Below are 17356 nucleotides of genomic sequence, written 5' to 3'. Positions count from 1 at the left end.
ACTTTTTTGTTTTTCAGTGTACCCTGCTTGTAGATTAATTCACTTGGTCCAACAGTGTTCCAATACCTTGATCCCATCTCGACAATGATTTTCCTCCAGGCCTATAAAATAGTTGTCAACTCAGGCTATCAATTCTTCATTTAAGTGAATCTTCATCCACAAAGAAAAATTTTCAGTTTAGGGAAGAGGCACGTGTGGCAACAATTCATACCTTAGTTTGTGTAATTTTACCATGGCGATGGTACATGCATGCGAGCGTGCATTTGCTTGATGCTAGATGACTTTCTTCCTTATTAAACCTGGCCTTTTTCGCATATCATTTGTTGCAATTTGTCCAGAAGGTTAGCATAGTATTCTCCAGTAATTGTTTGCCCAGTGGGGAGATAATGTACAAACAGAATCCCCTTCTCATCCCAGAACACTGATGCCATGCTCTTCCCCGCTGAAGGAATTTGGTGGCGCATGCCAGAACACTGTCGCCATGTCCTTCCCCGCTGAAGGAGTTTGGCGGTGGAGATTCAGCATGTTTCCACTGCCTTGATTGTTGCTTTGTCTCTGGGGTATAGTAGTAAACCAAAGTTTCCTTGTGGTCACAAACCAGCACAAAAGATCTTGTTTGTTTCTCCTAAAACAGGCCAAACATTGTTGTGATATGTCCATTCTAATGCGTTTTTGACACAGCGTCAAGAGTCGCGGCACCCATCTTGTGAATACCTTTCAGATGACATCTGGCAAGCGTGAGCAATTTCATGCACTCTAAATTGGTGATCCTCCTTGATCATTATGCGCACTTTTGCAATGATTTCTAGAGTAGTGACACATCTTGGCTGACCTATTCATGGATGTTCATCATCTAAGCTCTCCTGACCAAATTTAAATTCATTTATCCACTTGGCAACAGTTGAAGACAAAGGAGCAGAGTCCCCTGGTGTATTCTGGAAATCGACATGAATGTCCTTCGCTTTCATACCTTTCTTTATGAAGTATTTAATCACTGCTTGGATCTCGACCCGACCCCCCCGTCCCGTACCGTCGCGTCTTTGCAGATCACTGCACAGGAACAACAACAGAGCCGTGTCACTGCCACAGCTCTCTTCCAAGAGCACTGACATGGCACGGGTTTACAGGCAACAGTCCAACGAATATCATGTGAACAACTTGTGCTAGCGCTGGCCTCTTGTGGTGATTGTTGTTAGGTGTCTTTGTGCTATTGTCAAATGACGGTATGTTTATATGACTCTCTTGCATGAATGATTTCTTAAATGCAAAATTTAAAACATTTATCTCCTACTGCCACACCAGACTGGTCAAGTGACTTGATGGAAACCTTTGACTCACTTAGTGATCCTGGTTTCCTAAACTACTACCACACATACAAAAGAATATACAGAAGAGTATTACGAGATGCAAAAAAAGCCCACAATGACAGTATTATAGAAAAGGCAGAAAATAAAATTAAAGCAGCCTGGACTGTTACCAAACAGGAAACAAACAGTAATAAATTAAAAACAGTAAACATTCAAATTAAACATAATGGTGCTATTATACATAACCCGAATACACTAGTAAATACTGTAAATGAGTACTTCAGCAGTGTTGCTACCAAGCTACAGCAAAAGTTTGGCAAAAAACAGCCTGAACAAAAATTGAACTATATGGATAACTCAATGTTACTGTTACCGACTTCTACAGAAGAAGTAAGGATGGTTGTGAAGAATCTAAAGAATAAAACATCAGCAGGTTTAGATGAAGTGCCAGTGTGCTTACTGAAGGACTGCATTGACAGCATACAACATCCTTTGGCACACATCATAAATGAATCTTTCACTGCAGGCTGCTTCCCAGAATACTTAAAATGTGCAAAAGTCCTGCCTCTATTTAAGAAAGGCGATCCAGAAAATATAGAAAACTATAGGCCCATCTCATTACTCTCATCCTTTTCCAAGGTAATAGAAAATATAATGAAAAAGAGACTAATGGATTTCCTAAACAAGTACAACCTACTGTGTAAAGAACAGTTTGGTTTCAGGCCAGGAAGAAGCACAGGTACAGCAGTAGCTCACTTCACAAATTTTGTCTTAGAAGCACTTGACGAAGGTGAACATGTAACAGGCATATTCCTTGACCTTAGCAAAGCATTTGACACGGTAGACCACAAAATACTACTAAACAAAATGGAGGCACTAGGAATAAGGGGAACAGTAAATAATTGGTTTCAATCATACTTGGAAAATCGGGTACAGTGTGTAGAGATCTCACAAACGAAGTTCAGCAGATTGACAAAACACATTTCCAAACCAGAACATATTAACATAGGAGTCCCTCAGGGAAGTGTGTTAGGGCCAATACTCTTCCTAATATATATCAATGATTTTCCCCAGAGTGTCAAATACGGGGAAGCAATACTATTTGCAGATGATAGCAGTATCCTTATCAGTGACAAGTCACCAGACAAATTGAGAGACAAAGCTGAAGAAACTCTCGATCATGTATGCAAGTGGGTAGTAAGCAACAAATTAACCCTCAATATTAAAAAAACAAACAGTATTAATTTCCACATAAATAAAAAACATAATAACATAGGCCTAAGAGTTAAAGATGAACTTATAGATTGTGACACAAACACAAAATTCCTAGGAATGCATGTTGACTCACAGCTTAACTGGACTGACCATATTGCAGCACTAGAAAAGAAAATTGCTACTGCTTGCTATGCACTCCGGATAATTATGTCAGTATGTAATAGTTCATGTGCTAAGACGACATACTTTGCATATGTGCATTCAATAATTAGTTATGGCATAACCTTCTGGGGTACAAATGTGCAGAACATACAAGCAATTTTCAAGCTCCAAAAGAGGGCAGTACGAATAATAACAAAAAGCAGCAAGAGAGCTCACTGTACTGATTTATTCAAAACCATGGGAATCTTGACAGTACCATGTGAATACATCTTTCAGACTGTGATATATATAAAGAAACACTTTGACCAGTACACACAAAACAGATCTATACACCAACACTGGACTAGATCCTGCCACCATTTGCATCTCATACGAAAAAACAAAACAAAAACCCAAAATAGTTTATTATTTAATGGATTAAAAATGTATAATAGACTTCCAGAGGAGATCAAAGCTGAAACTGGAATACATGCCTTTAGGAAAGCTGCAAAAAATTATTTAGCAGATAAATGTTATTATACTGTCAAAGAATACTGTAAATGACATGTGTTCACCTCAATTCATGCAAGAGTACCTTTGTAACTTTATATTTATGTTTAATTAAGATTGGTATGTATTTGTTTTGTGTAATCTGCAAGAATACATTTGTAAATTTATATTTATTTGTAACTAAGATTGGTCTGTATTTGTTTTGTGTACAAACGATTAAGTTGCACCATAGAAATATGTGCTACCAGAAGTACTATTATGTATATACTCATTCCATGTATACAGTTGACGACATCCATACAACACAAGTTGTCTACGGATGAATAAATAAATAAATAAATAAAATAAATAAATAAATAAATAAACATAGGACAATAATTTCCCCTGCTTCTCAGCCAGATCTTTTGCTGAGGTATGGCAGTGGTAGTAACCTTTCCTTGTTGCCATTTGGCATTCTCTTTTGAACCAAGAGTGCAGTAGCTTTTCCTTCCTCAGTAATTTCCAAATTTCATTGTTAAACCGCAGTGGCTCTTTTGCATCCTTAATTTGTTTACTAGGTACAGACTTGTTGAGAGTGCAATTCACGATCTGTTTAAGCTTTGACCATAATCTCTCTACATCCATCTTAATGGAACTAAGTGATGTCAGTTCTGTCTAAGTAAGATGCTAACATCTGCTTATATGCTCTTTCTGGCATGAACATTTTCCTAGCCTTCTTGACTGATTTATTAATTTTTGAAACCTTAGTTGTTATGATGTTATCATGATTATTAATCCCCATCTCTATGCAGAAGTCATTGATGATATCTGGCCTGTTTGTAACTACAAGGTCTAAGATATTTCCATTGCATGTGGTGTGCCAAACTAGGTGCTCAAGACAATTTTCGAAAACCACATTCAAAGGTGCTTCACAAGATTGACTGCACCCTCTGCAATGAAGCCATAGGCTACCATCTATACTCAGTAGGCTAAATTCACCTACAACTAGTATTGCATGATCTAGGTATTTACATGCTACTGTATGTAGACTTTCTGTGAATGGCTCCAAAACTGTCATAGCAGAACTGGGTGGCTGATTATCCATTAATTAACGTGATTTCACATAGACTTGTTATACGCAACCAGATAACTTCACTGTCACAATCAGCTTTGACCTCAATAGAGACAATGGACACTCCCTCTCCTACAGTGTCTAACCTGCCTTTCTGATATATATTCCATTAATCACTAAATATGTCAGATCTTTCTACTCTCAGTTTCAGCCAGCTCTCAGTCTCTGAGAATAATTTGAGTGCGATACTTTCCTGGATGGCAGTAAATTCGGAAACTGTGTTACAAGTACTTTGACAACTGATAAAATTTTGACAACCTACACTGGAGTGAATTCAAAAGATAAACCTCAACCAACATTGAATGTATCTTGGTGATAAAGAGCCCAAATAAATAAATTGATGATTTTATTCCATTTCATCTGATTGAATGAAACACACACAGCATAACTACTCAGCAAACAACTATAGTGCTGATTACATTTACTATCATACATGTAGCACTCTGAGAACATTTCACCTTGTCATAGTAGTCCTGTGTTTTGGAACTAGGCAGTGCTTCATTTCACAAAGCGAAAGGAATAGCTTGTGTAAAAAACAAAAGAAGGGGAAATAGTGGTTGCTGGTGTTTTTAACACTATCATTCAATTTAGTTCCTATTGTGAACTTTGCAGCTAGGATATGTAAATGCTCTGAGACTGCTATTGATAATATCTTTATGAACAAATCTAGGGGAAAAACATCATATCACAAAACCAATAGTAAATGGACTATCTGATCACGACATGCAGCATCTTGTGTTAAATGTTGAAACTTGTCAGGATAAAAAAATATTAAATCTGCGTACAGGAGGATAATGAATAAGCCAGAAATTGAGGAATCCAGGAAATTGCTCAAAGACATGAACTGGAGAGATATTTACCTGACTCAAATGGAAAATACAAAGCATTTATTAATAAAGTTACCTCCTCTTTTGAAAATTGTTTTCCCCTAAAGGTAACTCAGATCACACAGAAGTCAAAAGATAAACCATGGATTACACAAGGAATAAAGATATCATGTGGGGCAAAAAGGAGACTGTATCTACTATCTAGGAACATTTGTGATATTAGAATTGTAATGCATTACAAAGAATACTGCAAAATATTGAATCAAGTAATCCAGAAATCAAAGTAGCTTTATTAAGAGAAAAAGATAATTGTATCGGGCAACAAAATAAGAACTGTATGGGATATAGTGAAGACAGAGAGAAGTGGGGCCAAAAAGGAAGTGGAACAGATAGCTCTAAAAGTAAATGAGACTTTGGTAACAAGTGCATGTAGTGTTGTAAATCTCTTAAGCAAGACTTAATTTTTGTTACTGACGGCTCGGGGTTATCAGGTTCGGTGAATGGTGCAATGGAGTACCTGGGACCAGTCTTTGAAGAACATCGTGTAGAACCTATTCGAGGAACTTTGAATTCCAACCATTGCTTCTCAGTATACTTACTCCTTAATGAAATTTGTTGCAAGTTATATATCTATATTTCCAACAAATAGCTCAATACATATTATCAATACTAGGAATAAGAAAAATCTACATAAAGACCTAAAATCACTTATGTTGGTCCAAAAGGGGGTCCAATATTCAGGAACACACATTTTCAATAAATTACCAGCAACCATTAAAAACTTGGTTTCAGATAAAGCACAGTTTAAACAGAGTTTGAATGACTTTTTGATAGGCAATGCCTTCTACTGTATAGATGAATATCCTAACAGAGACTGTTAGGCCAGCTTAAGTAAAAATATGTTAGATTTAAGTTTTGACAGCACTTGGTTGCAACAGTCAATATTAGGTATTTTGTGTATGATAAATTTATTAATAGTGCATAACAATGTTTCATTCTGACAGCGTATTAATTCTGTAAATATTAGCTTTTCCAGTTTATTGTATTGTATTCACCTATTTTGACAATCTCGTGACAAATGATCAGGGTAGTATTCATTATATTAAAATGTTTTGTGTTATACATTCTGACATGTTCCACATCCTCGAGAATCATCTCATTTTTTCGGTGTATGTAATGAAAACTGAATCAAATCAAATCCAATCACCATCTCTCGTCATGTAATAACTTCACTTCTTCTTCTTCCCTTGTCGTCTCCTGTTTTTCCAGTACTCGTCCATCTCCTCCTCATGTTTTTCCCCCTTTATTCTATTCGTGTTGTTCTCAATCCCCTATTTCTTCTGCATTGAAAGCCTTTTATTTTTATTTATTTATTTATTTTATCGAGGTGAGTCTCTACGGACTGCGTGGTAACAACCGACTTCACTCTAGTGTCCAGGTCTTGTTCTTGCTCCAGCTGTGACTTCCTGCCAGTATCTTCTGAGCCCCTCCAAGAAGTGCCTTTTTATGCTCTTCAGATAATGGTCCTCACTGTCTTTCGGATGTTGATGCCATGTTAAAACCTTGGCAGTTGGTCACCAATCTTCTAAATTTGTTCCTTTCAGGAATTTCTCTCTGAGATACCAATCTGCTTAAGATCTTTTTCACATTCTTTGAACCATCTCAGCCTCGTTTTCTTAGATAGGATGAAACTCCATATTCTTTTTGTTAGTCGATCACCGTCCATTTTCATGAGATGACCATAAAACAACAATCATTTCTTCGTAATGGATGCTGTGATAGGTTCTGTCTTGCTGCACGAGTCCTCATTTGCTCTCATTCGCCATTGTCCATCGACCCATCTATTACCTTAGGATTTTCCTTAATATCCTACACTCACGCTTTTCCAGCCGCTCAGCTTGACCTTGTCTATTCGTCGTAAAAGTTTTGGATTCTTATAAGCCCTCAGGTTTTACAACTGTATTATAATGTTGGAACTTGGCCCATATACTCATAGACTTTTTGTTATAAGTATTCTTTGTCAGTCGGTATGCTTGGTCTAACTTCCTCATCCCGACAATTGCTTCTTCTTTTAATCCATTCTCCTGGTGGATGTCTTCACCGAGATACCTGAAATTCTTAACTCATCCGATTTTTTCCAGGTTGGTTATCATCCATTCAGGTCCATCACAGATCTTTGTCATATATTTTGTCTTTTGAATAGAGATCTGGAGTCTAACTTTTTTCAGCAATTTCTGACAGCCTATTTATCTTGTTGACTGCTGACTCTATGTTGTTAGCAAAAATGGCCAGGTCAGCCGCAAAATCTAAGCAGTCAATGCACACCCCTTTGTTCTTAGGACCAAGTCTGAACCACTCTTCATTTGTTTCTCCTTGGGCTAATAACTTTCTCCACTCTTGAATGACCTTTTCCAAGACACAATTGAAAAGGAGAGGGATAGTCCATCTCCTCGTCTTATGTCTGTTCTGATTGTAAAGGGTTCAGATACCTCACCCATAAATTTAATTTTTGACACTGTGTTAGTAAGAGTTTGTTTGATCAGCTTTCTTGATGTATTATCCACCCCAAACTTTTCCAAAATATTCATTAATGCCTGTCAGTCGATGGAGTCATATACTTTCTAAAAATCAACAAACATGACATAGTTATTTTTCCAATTTTTTTTGTACCTGATGATGTTCTTCAGGTTAAAGATCTGTTCTGCGCAAGAATCGCCCTTTGGGAAACCAGCTTGATAGTCCCCAATCAGTTGGTTACAATGATCTTCTATTCTATTCTGTATCACTTTGGAGAGAATCTTATATGGAACAGATACTAATGAGGTACCCTTATAGTTATTGACATTCTATTTATCACCTTTTTTGTGTATACGATGGATTAAAGCTGATTGCCATTCAGTTGGTATCATCCCAGCTCTCCAGATCTCCTCAAAAAGTTGGACTAGTATATCTAGAGTTTCATTATTTGCCAGCTTCAGTAGTTCCACCACTATTGAATCCTCTCCAGCTGCCTTATTATTCTTAAAGTTGTTGATGATCTCTTTGGTCTCCTCTTTACTAGATGGAGATGAGGGGTAGTTTGTGGATTGGGGCACATACAGGGAATCTTTCTTTCGGTTCATCACAATTAAGTAGGTTTTCAAAGTAACGAGACATTATCTTGCAGTTCTCTTTGTTGGTCATTCCGAGTGTGGTGTGCATACTGTAAGACCTTCAGTACACACACCATTAGATTATTTGACTTGTTGCTCTAATGAAGTAAGCGAGTGTCAGCAATATGTCTCATGGTCTTATCATGGCATGTTTATCTTCTGCCATTAGGTCAGACGATAGAAATGCCACTTGCACGCTTCGAGTAGCAGATTGACGGTGACCAACTTTAAACAGAACTTGATTAATTTTCCCACACATTTATTAAAATAATAACAAATATAAAAATTACTTAACTTGGTTCTGGATGTTATTTACAATTGACAATCTGAAGTTCCTTTGGTATTGATACATTAATCTTATTCTCACATATATCTCGGATACTTGACAAAATTGTCTATACATTTATCTTCATGGCTATGTACAGGAATATGGTAATCTTATTAGGTGCAGACTGGATCTTGACTATGGACTGGCACAGACAATTGTAGAACTCATGCAGACTGGTACAGACTAATGCAGACTGGTACAGACTAATGCAGAGTGGTGCAAACAAATGCAGACTGACTGATCGAAGGTCTTTACACTCGTTATAATACCTTGCACGTTCATGTATCACTGCGCGAGTGTGATGCGCGAGGAGAAAGTGTTCTATGTTAGCAGCAATCTCATTGGCTGCGTTACATATTAATACGCGAATCGGCGGAAGCAGAATTTGGTCTGTCTCTATGGCAGCGCCATCTTGTAGTGCGGAGATGGACGAGTGTTGCGTCTGCGCTGTTGTGCTTAGCGGGGCACACTCTAGTGGGAAATTTGTGTACGCACTGAATACGCGGAACTATGTACACAACACTGAGCTTTCCATTTTCGTCTCTAAAACAAAAACTAGGGACTTGGTATCCTTTCAAATTCGATTTGAACGTCTGATAGAAGTCTCTGACATTCTTTTTCTGGAAACGCTGATCGATCTGTTCTAACTGCTGTTTCTCATGCAGTTTCTTAGCCCTTCGTAGAGTTCTGGCTGCATATTTTTGAACTTCATGGAATACATCAAAAGCAAGTCTCCTGGTAGAGTTCCACTATTTCCATGCACTTGCTGTTTGGGCCACCACCTCACCACAAACCTCATTCCACCATGTATGATTCCTCTTTTTAGCTGTCAGGATTGTAGTATTAGCTGCTTGTTGGATCATGGAGGCAATGTCTGCCCATTTATGGGATTCAACTGTCAGTTACTGGTGGCATTGTTCCAATACGTTTTGATTGATTTTGAGCTTCGCAATATCATATTTATGAAATTTATTTCCGGTTTTCACAGTCTTATTGAGAGGGATGAAATTAATTTTGATCTTGGAGAGGTGATGATCCTTTTAAATTCAGTATTTTATCTGTAAAAAGGTTTCTTTCTATTATTTCTGATTGTTTGATGTTGTTTCTTTCTTATTTCTGTAATCCATGCTATCATTGATTCCTTCTTCCAGAACTACTCATTCAGTAGAGGTCTCTAAAAAAAGATTAATCTTCTTTTAGCCATTACTTCTGATATTTTCTCAAAATTTTTGTAGATCTCCTCATTACTTCTCATTTTCCAGCCATCTGTAGCTTGTATTGCAACCATTATTTTCTAATAATGCTCCTTTGAGGAACCTCTGTTCTGTCCAGCTTATAGTTCATCATTAGGCATCCTCATCCATGTAAACATCCTGGTCATACCACTGTGGGATAGTGTTTAAATTTGTTTTTTTTAGTTGTACATTTCTTGTTGTAAATATCCTTTGTCAAACGATTTGCTCTCTCCAGTTTGCTGACTCTTGCATCTACTGTTAATTCTTCTAGTCCATTTTGTTGTACAGTTTGTCCAATATATTTAAATTTACTTACTAATGCTATTTTACATTTTTGTTTTTCTAAGAATGTTGATGCATTGTTTGAAATTGTCATCAATGTTGTTTTTTCGGCTGAAATTTTGGGACCAGCTCTCTTTGCTATTTCTTCCAAAAGATTTCTTTTAATAACTGTCTGTCAGATTTTTTGAAAGTATATCAGAATCATCTGTAGAAGCCAGGTAGTTTACCTTAATTCCATTTGTTTTTTGTCCTAAAATTATTGGTTCAATTTTGTGATTTTTTTTTCTCCAAATTCCAATAACTTTCTATTTTTTTTTAGAATGTAGTGTTACAGTAAAGGTGATAAACTGTCCCCTTGTCTAACACCAGTTTTTATTTCAAATGGTTGAGATACTTCTCCCATAAATTTAGCTTCAGTCTTCCTATTTGCTAGTGTTTTGAGGATTATGTTTGCTTTAACACAAAATTCTTTGATGATTTTACCCATAATTTCTCTGCCTACCAAATCAAATGTTTTCTTGAAACCAATACATGATACTATTATTGGTTTGGTGATTAACAGTCTGTGGAGAATTATCAATTTTCTAATAAACATCTGTTCTGTGCAGGGTCTTCCCTTTCTAGAGCTCCTTGAGATTCTCCCAGTTATTTGTCTAAAGTTTCTACAACTCTGTCCAGAGAATTTTTGATAATATTTTGTATACCACTGGCAGAAGTCAGGCATCTCTGCAGTTGTTGACATTTTGTGTGTCCCCTTTTTTTCATAGCTGTGGATTAATGCTTTCAATAATCTCTTCAGCTTTCCAAATGTTCTCAAACAGCAGTTGTAGATCATTTGTGTGTTCTGACTATTTCAATAATTTTGCTGTAGTGGAGTCTTCATTTGTTGCTTTGAAGTTTTGGAATGATTTGATGACTTCATGAATTTATTGTTCTGTTAGTGGAAAATCTTCCTCCAGATGTTGTGGAACTGCTATTATATATTGCTACAATGTGCTGTTATTATTATTGTTGTTGTTGTTGTTTGGTTGCCTGTTCTTCAGCACTATCTTTCTGTTTCGTTTATCTATTTACCGCCATTTTAGCCCATTTACCGGTATTTTCAGCTTGTTCTTCACTTATTTGAGCTTTTGGTGGCTCCTCTTGAAGAGATCTTATTTCTCAGCATTTAAAATTACATCATCTGCTGCTCTTTTGCAACTGAATTTCATCATGTCCAGTCTAGTTTTTTCATTCATTTAACCATTCATCTTCCTTGACTCAAGATCCTAAATTTTCATCCTTATTTCTTGAACAGTCTCATTTCTCTTTTTACATTTTCCAGATGAAGAAACTTTTGGTCCTCAAAGCTAAGATTAGTATCAGTTTTTTTATTTGTTTCTGCCTATGGCTGCTATATCTCTTTAGTTAGAATATTTTCTCTCTTTGTATTTGATTATAGTCTAAGTCTGAATATTTTTATAAGTACATTTATTGCTGTAGCAATGAGTAAAATAAATGGTATTGCACTGCCTGTAGCATGTAGCACCATTTTGACTGTTAGTCCTCTTGCTGTACAAAAAGTAGCTTTGATGATTACTTAATGCAAGTATTTTGTAAGAGCTGTGGAATGGTTAGTATCTGTTTATATTTTTCTGATTAATTCAAGCTTGTCAATGCACATCCTGTGTTAAGGAAATATTTGCTGTGTGTTAAATATAAGCAGTGGATCCATTGGGTTAGTCTTTTTGGTAGAAATATGTCAAGGTGAACAAAACAGGAGATGGTGAAGGAAGAGAGGGAAAAGATCAACATTTGCTTCTCATCAGCAATATAACTGGGTTGCAACATTCAGTGAAAATTATCTGTGACAGGAAGTTGTCAGAAATACATTTCTTGAAGAAACTTTATGTTTGTATAAGCATTTATTAAATTTAAAAAATTGGATTTCATCTGTTAATACAAAAGATAATGTTTTGCATTGCAGGCATGCTGAACCTGTCAAAGACGAAGAATCGGCCAATGATTCATATTGGAGGATAACAGTATGTATAACTTAAACTTGAGATTCCTGAAAATAAAGCTAGTCAGTATTTCTTAACAGTACTGATTTAAATACATCTAAAAGATCACTGTTACCTAAATGGAAGTTGACGAGCAAAGTCTTAGTGGACATTTGTATAAAATTGTCATAGGTATTATTTACAAGAAGAGTAAATAGTTTCAATAGGAATGTGGTGAGACATTTAACAAATGTCATGACCACACATTAATAGGACCTTATAACACTACCACTATGATATTAGTATGCTTTTATGTAAATAACAGAAACCCTGTCTCTATGTTGCCATGTATAACCCTCTTACTAAAATTTAGTTTAGTTTCCAAATAAAATACACTATGGAAGGATAGTCCTGTTTATAGGAAAAGATAATCAATAGAGTTATCATTCTTACAGGATTTACCATGTGTTGTGTCTAATGGATAAGTAAATTGGACTATTCACTTCTTTTCCAAAGATCTTACCCAGTGGCTAGATAGAAACACAGTATGAATGATAATATACTGAAGCTAGGACAACTCATTTCCAAGTTCATTTAGTGGTTTAAAACATGTACTTAATGGTCACCAACCTATCCTGGCAATGAAATAGTGAAGTATTGGAGAAGCAGAAATGTGAATTTTGCCTACTTTCTTGCTACTGTTTAGTTTGGCTCTTCAAATAAATTACCCCACTTAAACAATTTTGGGCTACATCTTTATACATTATGTTTTAAAAAAAGAAAAAGCCCAGTAGATAACTTCAAGGAAGGTAAAAAAAATTAGCCGGGGATGGGGGGAACAAACTTTAGAAAAGCACTTTCCATAATCAAGAAACTTAAAAACTTAGACACTAAAGCACACACATTTTAACTGAACATTTCACTTAAAGAAAACCTCTTTCTTGGTGGAATTTACTTTCAAAAGCTATTATTCTTTGAACTAATTCTGTATAGCCATCTAACAGGTTCTAGTAACTTGGCTTCACTCTGATTGAATTTTATGTAAGCAAACTATAACACTTTGCAATAGTTAAGAAAACATTTTTATTATTTACACTAAAGCAATTTAAATGGTTCCTCTTTATATTAACTTGGCACTTCATAAGTCTGTAAAACAGGACACTCGGATCAATCAAACACCAGGAAGGAACCCTATACAGATGTATGATTAGGATGAGATGACAGGGTGAGCCAGTTTCCGTAAAGTTCAAGAATGATTATTAAATCACAGTTTAAATTAATGGTTCATGCTGTACAAAGGTAAAAATAGAAAAAAATCTTATCTGGTGGCTGTAGGCTTGGGTGTGGCGAACAGTTATGACGGCTACACTACCCACACTATGGCCTGCAAGTTTCTTGCTGTATGGGCTCAATTTCTCTTCTTGGCTTCATTCAGTTTTACATACAGTAGCTCAACAACTCGCAGCTATGCTGTAAGCTGTTTGCAGTCTTCAATCAAGGCATTTTTATGAAAATTTGCAGGCAAAGCTTCTGCTCCACAAAGGAGTTACCTCAATCACTGCTGCCTACAGACTGTGTGACTTACTTCCCACACTTGCTCAAGGTAGCACGCCAATTCGCCTTTCGCACCTTTTCCACTCCCCACAGCTATTTTTGTTTCAAACAAAAGCACACTGGCTTTTACATAACACCTATTTCTTACATTGTTCCTAAGCATGACCATTTCTTAAATTGTCAAATTTACATCAACATGAACAATTTATACACACAAATATTTTTAAATGCAAAATGTTATCAAAACATTATTTAGACCCTTCGTATCCTTTGTAGAGGACTTGGGCAGGTTTGTCCCATCCTAGTACACATTATTTTGTTACTTCCCTTCAGATATTCCATTTAGCTACATCTACAATAATTCCCAATGTTCTGCCTTTTGAGGTGTCCAGTGCGGGTTGCTCTCCACTTCCTGGGTGTATTGTATCAAGTTAGCTTTTTCAAATTTCCATGTGGGTTTATCAATGTATTTTGTAACTGATATTTCAGCACCAATGATAACTTTTGTGAGCCAATGTACACTCCTTGAAAAATGTTTCAGTACTACTATTGAGTGATTCAGTGGTAATTTGTTCTCATCAGTGGAAAAGATGGATGGGTCAGGTTTTGTATCAGTTTCCATTTGCCTGCCCAAAACGTTTTAAATTCCTTGGCATCAAACTTAGATAATTTCTTGTGTATTGATCCATTTGAACAATGGTTCTCTACTTTGGTCTCTATTTAAGTATCTCCGGGTTGTGTTTTGGAATTAAAATCTTAAACATATACGTGCTGTCTAGTTGCTGTGTGTAAGACTAGTGTCAGACACTTTCCGTTAGGTGATTTGTGGACTGATGTAATAACCAGGCCTTTGAGTTTTATCCTAATTACTTCTACATCACTAATTTTCTGACAGCTTAAGCCAGCATAATCCAAGAGCTGTTTCTTTTTTCATTTATTGTGGTAGCACCTAACAATTGAGAGGAGTATTGATATTGCTTTATATTGCGTAATCTTGCATGTAGCTGCTGAATTATCACCTAAATGCATTTCCTATAGAGCTATAATACTGATGGCATGCTCATATTCTAATTTGCTTTGGTAACTGCATTTGTCACTTGTTAATCCTACGTTAATTTGCATAATATGGACACCTTGCCTGATAATTTTTGACTGTAAGCTCTGAGAAGTGCTGGACCATCTTTTGTGTAGAGTTTTTGCTGTATGCTCCTGCAGTCACACTGCCTTGGTGCACCATCTCGGGGGTTGTCTACATGCCACACAACAGTCTTTTTGGTGTCCCGTGTGAATGATTCACTGGTAAATATCCTGTCCCATACACTTTTGTTTGTAGACAATACTTCTGTGTTAGCTGAAAATAGAGCCAGGAAGCAGTAGTCTCAGTACCTCAGAGAATTAGTTTCAGGTAAAGTATATGGATCTAACATATCTAAAATGCACATGGTTTAGTTTGGAAACCACACAAACACCCAAATGTACACACCCGCAGTAGCTGCAGGGGGTGGGGGAGGGGGGGGGGCAGAGTGATTGGAGAAGACAGTACATGGTCTGAATGGGAAAAGATTGGTGGGTACAGAAGAGAGAAGGGAAAAGGTAAAGTGATACAGTGGGAAACAAATTAGCAGAGGTTTAGGTCAGGTGGATGGCACTAGATGTGCTGGAGAGACAATTGCCACCTGCGTAGTTCGGAGAAACTTGCACTGGAAGGGAATATCCAAATGGTATGTCTAGTGAAGCAGTTGTTGAAGTGGTGTACAGCCTCTTGGCAACTGCAATGTCAAGTCTGTGGTTTGCCACAGTTTGGTGCTAGACATTACTGCGAGTGAACAGTTGGTTACTTGTCATCCCTACATGGAAAATTGTATGGTAATTGCAGCATAGCTGATTTTTAACAGGTTGCTTTTGCACATGATCGTGCCTTTTATATTGTCGGAGATGCCTGCAACTGGACTGCTGTAGGAGGTGGTGGGTGGATTTGTGGGACAGGTCTTGCACCTGGGTCACTCACAGGATTAGGGGCAGACAAGGATGTTCTCTAGATTGTGCGGGCAATGGAACACTACTTCGCAGGAAGTGGGTAGTATCTTGAGTACAGTATACCCCATCTGAGATAGTCAAAGCCCCAGTGAAGGATGTGGTTGAGCTTTTCAAGGCCTGGGTGATTAGATGAGTGCTGACCATTGTCTGGTTAGCAGGGTTACAGGTGTGAGATGAGGAGATGGCACGGGAGATCTATTTATGAATGAGACGGATAGGATACTGTGGCTCTGGTAGTGCTATTGCCATATTTAGATAACTCCTGCTTTCCACTGGGGATAGCGAGTCCACGTGTGACAAGGCTGTATGGAAGAGACTTTTTGACATGGAATGGGTGACGGCTGTCAAAGTGGAGGGAGGTACTGTTGATGGTTGGTCCACTTGACATGTATTTATGGATATCGATGTCTAGTAATATGGCGCATTGAGTTGAGAATAATCAGGTTAAGATGATTTGGGAGTAGGTTTTTAGGTTATGGAAGAAGCAGTCTATACCATGAGTCCAGATCATGAAAATGTCTCAATTACTCTGAATCAGACAATGGGTTTTAGGTGTTGACTGGATAGGAAGGACTTCTCCTGATGGCCGATACAAAAGCTGGCATAGGATGGCACCATGCGAGTACCCATGGCAGTACTACAGATTTGCTTGTACAGGGATAATCACTTAAAACCTGCACCACAAACATTGCAGAAATGGAAAGTGCTATTGATGTGTGATTTTCACAGGATGGATTGGGAGTTGGGGGCTTATGCTAGTAACCAACCAACAGGTTGTAGTGATATTAGAAATTGCATTTTTTGTGCAAACATAAACTTTTTTAAATGAAACTATGCCTATCGGTATTAACTAAAAGTAGGGTAAATTAGTCTATCAGCGGTGTTTGTTGCAGGAGTCTAGTGTGAGCCATTCATGAGATATCATATTTTGAAAAGGTCCCACACCAACACTTGTACATTAGCTGTAAAGTTCCCACGCCAACACTTGTACATTAGCTGCGGTAGCACACACCAAAGAACAGTCCAAGTCCATACACTAGTTATGTGGATTGTGACCAGTAATGAGACAATTGACCATCACAGGCTGTGTTCAAAATGACCACTGGCAGCACCAGTATATGCTCCCATTCTGGTATGGAAAGACTGCTGCACACATACCAGTATTTCAGCAGGGACAATCTGACAGGCTGCAGTAATACATCATTGCATATCATCAGATGTAGTTGGTATGCCCTTGTAGACAGTCTTTCAGCTTTCCCCATAGAAAAATGTCTGCAGGCATGAAATTTGGCGAATGGGTCAACCGCGATACAGGTCCTCTGCATCCAATCTAATGATTTGTAAACAGTTTGTGAAGCCATGTTTTACTTTGTGCACTGTGGGTTGTACAGCCATCGTATTGGTACCACAAGTTGCTCCTAGTCTGCAGAGGAATCTCTTCTAGCATCCGTGGAAGATGATTTGTTAGGAGGCTGTGATACTTGTGCGCATTCAGTGTTCTTTCTAAGAAAAACGGGCCTATGAGCTGATGGTTCACTGCCCCACGCCACACGTTTACACTCCAAGGATGCTGACATTCCACCTGCCACAGCCAAAGAGAATTGTTAACAGACCAATTGTGCTTATTTCAGCACTTTACCAGGCCACGATTGTTAAAATTTCCTTCACCACTAAA

The 17356-nt window shown here is 37.4% G+C and overlaps 1 protein-coding gene across 1 annotated transcript in view; it reads left to right on the top strand.

The window, feature by feature from the left end:
* Window positions 1–17356, top strand: part of LOC126471510 (uncharacterized) — a 189170-nt gene that overhangs the window by 150412 nt on the left and 21402 nt on the right. The window contains exon 7 of the mRNA XM_050099731.1: window positions 12075–12132. The gene's annotated coding sequence lies outside the window, so the exon portion shown is untranslated. The remainder of the gene's footprint in view (window positions 1–12074; window positions 12133–17356) is intronic.

Source organism: Schistocerca serialis, chromosome 3 (genome assembly GCF_023864345.2).
Source record: "Schistocerca serialis cubense isolate TAMUIC-IGC-003099 chromosome 3, iqSchSeri2.2, whole genome shotgun sequence".
In the NCBI taxonomy this organism is placed as follows: domain Eukaryota; kingdom Metazoa; phylum Arthropoda; class Insecta; order Orthoptera; family Acrididae; genus Schistocerca; species Schistocerca serialis.
The sequence above is the reverse complement of the archived record's forward strand: the minus strand, read 5'-3'. Positions and strand labels throughout refer to the sequence as shown.